General features: G+C 41.2%; 1 pseudogene; it reads right to left on the bottom strand.

Annotated features, from left to right (window-relative positions):
- Positions 1 to 396: 396 nt before the first annotated feature.
- LOC122488521 lies at positions 397 to 7,902 on the bottom strand (annotated as a pseudogene).
- Between the last annotated feature and the right edge of the window lie 341 nt (positions 7,903 to 8,243).

An 8,243-nucleotide genomic window follows, 5' to 3' on the forward strand; every position in this document is an offset into this window, starting at 1 on the left:
CCAGATGGGATTTTTCAGATACAAGTGGAGACATTTTAAGTAAGGATGGTCCCTAAAAAAGAAAAGAGAGAAACACAATAAGAGAATCCTGTGACTTTCAGATCTCCATGAACCACAGAACAATCTTTCCAGAGAAACCCGATACCTCCTTAACATAGTACTTGTGGCCATGCTGTGCAATGACAAATGTGACCAGTGTTTCAGACACTTGACATGTGCAGGATTTCTGATTTGAATTTTCCTGAGTCTTTGAACTCTATATGCCATTGCCTGATTATGCCAACTTTGTGTGAAGAGGGACAGGTGGGAAGGAGAGGCGGTGGGGACTGAGAGCTGGGAAGAGGCTTCATTCTGGTTAGTTCTCGCTGCATAACAAACCATTCTGAAGCTCAGTGGTTAAAAACAAAAACCATCATTTATTTGTTCTCATAAAGCTGCAATTTGGCAGGACTCAGTGGGAATGGATCATCTTTGCTTTCTGCAACTTCGCCTGAGATGGCGGGGCAGCTGGAGGGCCCGCTTCTGTGTTGCCTCATTTGCATGGTGGGCAAGTTGGTGTGAGTCACAAATGAAAGGTGAGCTGGGAAGTGGGCCAGTGACTTCAGGCCCTCTGCATGGGGGCCTCTCAAGAGGCAGCCTAGGCTTTCTCACAACATGACAGTCAAGTTCCAAGGGCAAGAACTCCAACAGGGCAAGGAAGCATTGCCCATATGTAACCTTAGAGTCACAAGGTGTTGCTTCAACCATCTGCTATTAATTGAAACGGTCCCAGATCTGCCCAGTTCCAAGGTAGAGGACACAGGCCCGCAAGTCAGTGGCAGGAGTAACAGGGTCAGCTTATAGGAAGAATAAGTAGAAGCTACTGTCACAGCTATCTATGGAAACTACAATCTACCACTATCGCAAATCATCATAAATTCAAAAGAAAAAACGAAATGGTCTTTACTACCACAACATCTGCCATATTTTTGAAAGCACGCTCATAATCCCATTGGAACCATCTCTAAATAATCCCTTCTCAGCTTCTTCCCTGATATTTTTTATTTGTTCAGCATACTTCATCTTTAGCAATTTTATTTTTTCCTCCCGTTCTTCCTGTGATTTATCAGCATATTCCTTTTCTACTAGTTTAATTTCATTATTTAATTGATCGGTGTAGATCTTCTTCAGGTCTTCTTCCCGTTGCTTCAGCCTCTTCTCTGTGTCCTCATAAATGGCATTGGTAAAGTAAGCCCCTCCGTTGCTCTGCACCATCTCCTCTATCAGCTCCACCAGCTCCTGCACCTGAGCTTCCTTCTCCGCCTCTGAGGCTCTGTTGTTGAAGGCACAGTAGCGGTTCCCACACTCGCTGATGATGTTTCTTAGCTTCACATCTGAATCTGCCAAGAAGTCACTCAGGCTCTTCTCCTCCAAGTTATCTTTGCCAGTTAGCAACACGATCATGTGCTTCAAGGCTGGCTTCCCAAAGACAGTCTTGATCAATGCCACGGTCTCCTGCTCTTCCTCCGTGTAGCGGCCAACATGGAGGACCAAGATGATGGCGTGGGGCCCAGGACAGGAGTAGAGGACACACTGGCTGATTTCCCTGCGTGTGGTATCCAGGGTCTCCTTGGTGTCAAAGAGCCCTGGGGTGTCAACAACAAGAAGTTTCCTCCCCTTCCATTCCTTGGATGCTTTTTGACACCTGGAGGTGACAGCATGGGAGCAACTCTAGACTCAAAGACTCTACTCCCCAGGATGGTGTTGGCCGTCGCGCTCTTCCCACTTCCAGTTTTCCCCACCAGAACAATCCTCAGAGTGTTGTCCTGAGGGTCTGCCATGTCACTACCAGGAGTCTCTGTGGTGTAAAGGAAAGGAAGGAGAAGAAAAAGAGTCAAAGAAGGTAAGTGGAAAGCATCACCTCGCTCTTATGACCTATGTGTTCCTCTCTGAAATCCTGCAGTAGTCTACTATCCATGTAGGTCTCATAAAGACAGAAAGATGAAACAATTCAATCACCATGGAAAAACAACAAAGTAGTTAAAGAGTTCCCCTACAAAAGAGTACCAGGTCCAGATGGTTTCATGGGGATCTCACTTACCCTTTAACTATTCCTGATGACTTAAAACAGAAGGAAATCTTTCCAGTTCTTTCTATGACATAAGTATAATATTGATCCCAAAGGCTAACAAAGATTTCACCAATAAATAAAGCTACAGACATGTCTCATTTGCGAATACTAATGCAAAAATCCCAAATAAATTGTCAGACACTAAAAAGTAATACCCCACAATTAAATGTGATTTATTTCAGAAATAGTAGGGTGGTTCAATATGAGAAAATGGATTGTTACAACACATCCCATTTAGTAGATTTAAGAAAAATACCTTGATGCAGAACAGACATTTGCCCAAATTCAATACTGTTTTAATAGATACCTCTTTAATGCGATTTTATAGAAATATAAATTTTAAAAAAATTGTCTCCATTTTTTTCTCTGCAGCTAAAATAGTTGACTATAAATTTCATTTGGATGAATGAAGAAAGAAAATTAGCCTGTACAGTCAAAAAAGAGAAGAACAATGAGGGAGGGCCAGCTCTACCAGATAGTAAAATATTTTAGCCCCTATAATTAAGGCAGTAGGACGTGTGTGAACAGATACAGAACAGAAAACAAAAACAGACAATTCAGAAATAGACCAAATTGGTCTACTATATTCATGAGTATCCAGTTCAATTGTATCGTGTTACATTTATCTTCCGTAAGGCAGCATCTCACAGCAATGGGGAGACAGATGGACTAATAACCAGCATTGGGATAACTACAAAACCACACAGAAAAAGACAAAACTGCACCCATGTCTTCACGCCATTCACATGCTAAAGACATTAGAAATATAAACACTAAAAAGCAATCCACATAAATACTAGAAGAAACTCAGACAAATCCTTTGTAACCTGGGGGGGGGGGGGGCAACTCTTTCTAAGATTTGAAAGATTGTAAGGAAAAGGATTCATACATCTGACTACATAAACATCGAAAAGACAATGGGAGACAATGAACACCATGGACAATTAAAATACGAATGTCAGACTATATCAAAGAGGGTTAATTCTCCTCTTATACAAAGAATACCTAAAGGTACAGAGACAAATGTCCAATAGCTCGATAGAAAATGGAGCAAGATATATGAATAAACACTTGCAAGAAAAAAAAGAAATGCCAATGCTCCTCAACTATGTAAAAATATATGAACACTCACTTAAAGTAGAGAAAAATAAACCCAACATAGGAAAAGAAAAAAACTAAATAAACCAAATTAAAATTACACTAAGATACTATTTCTCCACTCACAGATTTGGCAAAAGTGCAAAAATTTGCTGCGATAATCAGTCGGTAAAGGTTTAGAGGAAACAGGTTCTCTTCTCCACGGCTCATGAAATTGAAAAACAGTCTAAAACCTACAGGGGAGAAATTAGGAATATCACACAAATTACATATACATTTATTCTGGATTGTGAGTCCCAATTTTAGGATTTATGCCTGTAGTGGTCAAGGGCAGGTCACCCCTAAACGTGCAACTTTGGCATACTGACTATTTCATATAAAAGTACCTTAAGATACAGCCTGTATGTGAAGATTACTAAGACCCTCTTCCATCCCCCTGCAAGCAGGAAACAAATCTCCCATGTGAAAGGTGCCCATCCTGTCCCAGGAGGTAAAGAGACACCCTTATGATCAGGGATGGGAGATTTAGAGCCAAGAAGACTGTATAAACAGCCCACTACTTTCTACTAATTTACTCCTCCAGCCCAAAGTCTCTTAAGAATTCCTCCCTAACAGATGCTCCAAAGTTAAATTTTCCTTATTTTGTCAATCCCTCACAGATCCATCGTCTCTTTGCCTAAAAAGTATAAAAACTGCCTGCCTTGGTCATTTCTCTTGGTTTTAGTTTCATCACTGAGCATCTGTGCACACTGCTTTTTTTTTTCTCTTGTTAATCTGCCTCAAGTGAATGTAATTCTTAGTGCAGCTGGAAGACCTTGAAGGGTAGAGGAAGAAGTTCCCCTTCCTTATATCCCAGAGCTACACTGACAAAAACTCAGGAAAAGATTGGGCATATGTTTAGTCTCTGTGTCACTATTTGTAATAATTAAAGACCAAAAATCTACCAAATGCCCACTGGTAGGGGTCTGATTGAATGAACCAAGGTACATACACACAGCGATGTATTATCCAACTGTAGAAAGGAATAAGAAATACCTCTCTATGCCGGGATTCAGAGATCTCCAGGATATTTCATAAAGCAAAAAAAAAAGGCAAAGTGAAGAAAATAATATTTAGTTTACTGTCATTTCTCTAGTGGGGAGGAACATGAACTGCAGGTACAAAATACAACATATAATTCATGCACATGAAAAAGCAATGGCAGATCATCTGAACCGTCACCAAAGAAGTTACTGACAGAGGGATGGGAGGAATAAGGCAGGGGACAGGGTAGAAGCTGGAAACTACTTTGAATATACTTAGATTTCATAGATTTGTCTTGAAAGCATGTACTTCCTTCTTTTTGAGCGTTTGAATCACAGCTCTTTTCCTTTATGAAAGACCTACATGTGTACCTGCTGTTGCTGGCTGACATAAATTCAAAGAGGATTTTTCATTTGTACAAAAAAAAAGCTGAACACGAATACAACGCTCCGCATTTGTTTTACAGCCAGTTGAGCTAATGGAGAGGCCGAGTGGGCCATTGTCCATGCCAGCTGCCAATCACCTTCCCTGGGAACGTCACACAGGGGTTCACCATCCAGCCACCAGAGCTGTGAGCCAGATGAGCACGTGGGCTTTCTCTCAATTGAATGTGTGCATCTGTTAACAAGTTGTGTCTAAAAGTATCAGAAACACATAAGGGAGGTTATTTGGGGGAGATCTGGGAAGGCGCACCCTTTTTCCATGTACATTCATGGTAATTGCTTCTCTCCTTTATGTCATTTTGTTTCATAAAAGATTTCATAGGAACATTCTGCTTGTGGATAGTGAGGAACATCTGTAAATAGCTTACATAATTATAAACAAAAACTATATTTTAAGATAACTGGTAAAAATCAAAAGCACATGAATTACATAGTATTTGGTGTAATAGACAAACCACACAAAGAATTGGTCCAAGAAACTTGAAAATGCAGTTGCTTCATTGGCTATTGTCCTAATGGGATATAGTGTAAGGCCAAATAGGGGAAAAAACGTCAAGAAAATCTTAAATTGCTTTCAGGAATCCTGTCCTATTCTTAGCTTTTTGTGCACATGTGTAGTTTTGAAGCCCAAGGACAAGCCCAGTGGCAATGAGCACCCTTAGCGCCCATACTGTGCCCTTCAAATGCCATTTCCCACCAAAAACATTAGGACTCTTAGGAGAAGGTACCGATTCCATTTCTGGGCCAAGAAATGTGCAAGTGGATCCTAGACTATCCTAGTCACACTAAAAAGTGAGGATGCTATCAAAAACTACTCAGACCGTGGGATGCCTGGCTAGCTCTGTCAATACAGCATGCATCTCTTGATCCCACGTTCATGAGTTCTAGCCCCACATTGGGTGCAGAGATTACTTTCAAAAAAAAAAGTTTGGATGTTACCGAAAGGACTACAGAGCCAACTTGAAGAGGCTGACTGGACAGAGATGAGGTAATTTGAGTATCAATGAGAATAATAATTTCAATGGATTGAAATTCATCAAATATGTTGAAGTTCATGAATTCATATCAATACCATCATCGCAAAAGAAGTGAAGTGTTCTCTTTGGGGTATGCTAGGAAATGATGTCATCAGTCTGAACACGGACAAAAAGGAATCAAGCATTCCTTTTGTCTTATTAACTACACCTTATGGAAATGAAAGTATGATTCAGGGGAAGTTTCTTTTATAGGATTATGCCATCCAATAAATGAAGAAAGAATGATAGAATTATAATATTATAATTTGCAACCATTAATGAAACAAAGTTAGTCTAGGCTATCATTACTGTCTGCTACATTACAGAAAGAGACAGAAGAATATATAAGGTGCCTTCTGATGGACGTTTACAACTGCACCTATGAAATATTGCCACCCAACTAACCAGGCAAATCTTAGTCTGATCAAGCCTCTCCTTAAATTTAAATTTATACAAAACATGGAAACTAGAAGAACATGTCCTATGACGTCTTGAGGATTTAATGAGCAAAATGTACACTGTCCAATTCTCTTGGACAAAGGACCAACCGTTTCCTAAACAGAAACATTTTACAAAAAGAAACAAGAAGGTGAAAACTTATTTATCAAATTAAACTTAAGACATATGAAAGAATTGCAATTTATGAACCATATTTGGAGCTGATTTCAATTTTATTTTTAAAAAAATGTTTTAATGTTTATTTATTTTTCAGAGATACAGAGACAGAATGCGAGTAGGTTAAGGGCAGAGAGAGAGGGAGACCCAGAAGCAGAAGCAGGCTCCAGGCTCTGAGCTGTCAGCACAGAGACCAACGCGGGGCTCGAACTCACGAGCTGTGAGATCATGACCTGAGCCGAAGTCAGACACTCAACTGACTGAGCCACCCAGGCGCCCCTGATTTCAATTTTATAATCTAGGAGACAATCTGGGGATTGGAATAAACCTGGTAATTGTTTAAAAATTCTAATTGCTTTTTGAAGTCTGATCATGGTATATTTTAATGAGCTTTATCTCCCAGATATACATATGTAAATATTTACTGATAAAGTGATAAAATTTTTAGTATTCTAGTAATTTTTAGTATACTAATGTTTGAAGTGTATTAATTAATTAAATAATTAATTTAATCTCTACACCCAGCGTGGGGCTAGAACTCACAACCCTGAGATCAAGAGTCCCATGCTCTTCCCACTGAGCCAGATAGGCGCCCCCACTCTAATTTTTGAAATGAGGAAATAGATGTGGCTCAGAAATGCTGAGAAAGTTGCCCAAGGTCACTGCGCTAATGGGCTTTGGGCAGAGAAGGGATCCAATGCAAAGTATGTCTGACCCTACACTCATGCATAACCCTTGCAAGCTCTGGTCTCTTCTTGGTTCCTTCTCAGGTCCTTGATTCTACATTTATATTTACATTGGATCAGAAAGAGATCATGGGAGGCCAGGGGAGGTAGATCACTCTCTGTCCAGAAACATGAACTGGTAGCAACCCTGGAAATAGGGAAGGCAACCAAAGGGCTTCACACACATTTGTTTTCTATAGAATAGCTCATTCTCTCCCCCATGGCACCCCTTCCTTACCTCCTCTGTTACACTGTAGATCACACCATTTCTCTCTTACATGTTGGAAAGGACACAGCCAGCTGAACTCTAGGCTTCCTGTGCCATTTGTGACCTGGGTATCCCGGGGAATTTCATAAAACCACACGCACACCATCTGGGATTCAGATTTTCTTTCAGGAAAAAAGAGGGATTGGGACAGACTGGTCTCTAAATTGCCTTCCAGCTCTAAAGACCTGCCTTGAGGACACTAGTTTCCCACCAAGGGAAACAGATGAGGTGTCAGGCAGAACTCACTCTGTCATAAGAGCAGCTGATGGAAGATACGCTGTTCAGCAAGTTTGTCCTGATAAATAGGAGACGTGTGGACATGGGCCACTCAATCTCCTTACTCCCACTCTTCCTCCCCCGGGACCCCTGTGGCAGCATCCTGTTTGCTGGGCTGCTGGCACAGCACTTGGTCCCTCTCAGACCAGGACCCACACCCATGCACAGCCCTGTGTCCTGCTGCCCCTCCCGGCTCTATTGCCCTAGGCCAGGCTCACCTTCTTTTGAATGAGCTGATGAGTTCCTCAGTGTTCTCCAAAGAAGCTGTTTGAGCTGCTGCTTTTGCTTAACTGAGAGGAAAAAGTGTTTGCACCCTTTAAACCTCTGAGACAGGAAGCTCAGATTGGGTGGAGCTAGTGAAGGAACTATTTGGCTTTAAAGAGACAGAAATATTGCCCTATCATTGGAGGAGTGCTTTAGTTTTACCAAGGTGTAAGCTTTTTCTCCATGTGCCTGCTCTCACACCAAATTTTCCAAACCTATATTTGTTGTTTGGGGTTATACTGGTGGATCCCAAAGGCCCTTATTAAGTGACCCAAATCATGCACACAGAGCCAGGCATGGTGTTGGATCATCTTCCCTGTATGGAGTGGGAGACTCTGGGGTGATTCTAGGAAGAAGAAACTCAAATACGTGGTTAGATGTGTCCAACTTTAGGGCCTGAGATAC

This window comes from Prionailurus bengalensis, chromosome A2 (genome assembly GCF_016509475.1).
Source record: "Prionailurus bengalensis isolate Pbe53 chromosome A2, Fcat_Pben_1.1_paternal_pri, whole genome shotgun sequence".
Taxonomy (NCBI): Eukaryota; Metazoa; Chordata; class Mammalia; order Carnivora; family Felidae; genus Prionailurus; species Prionailurus bengalensis.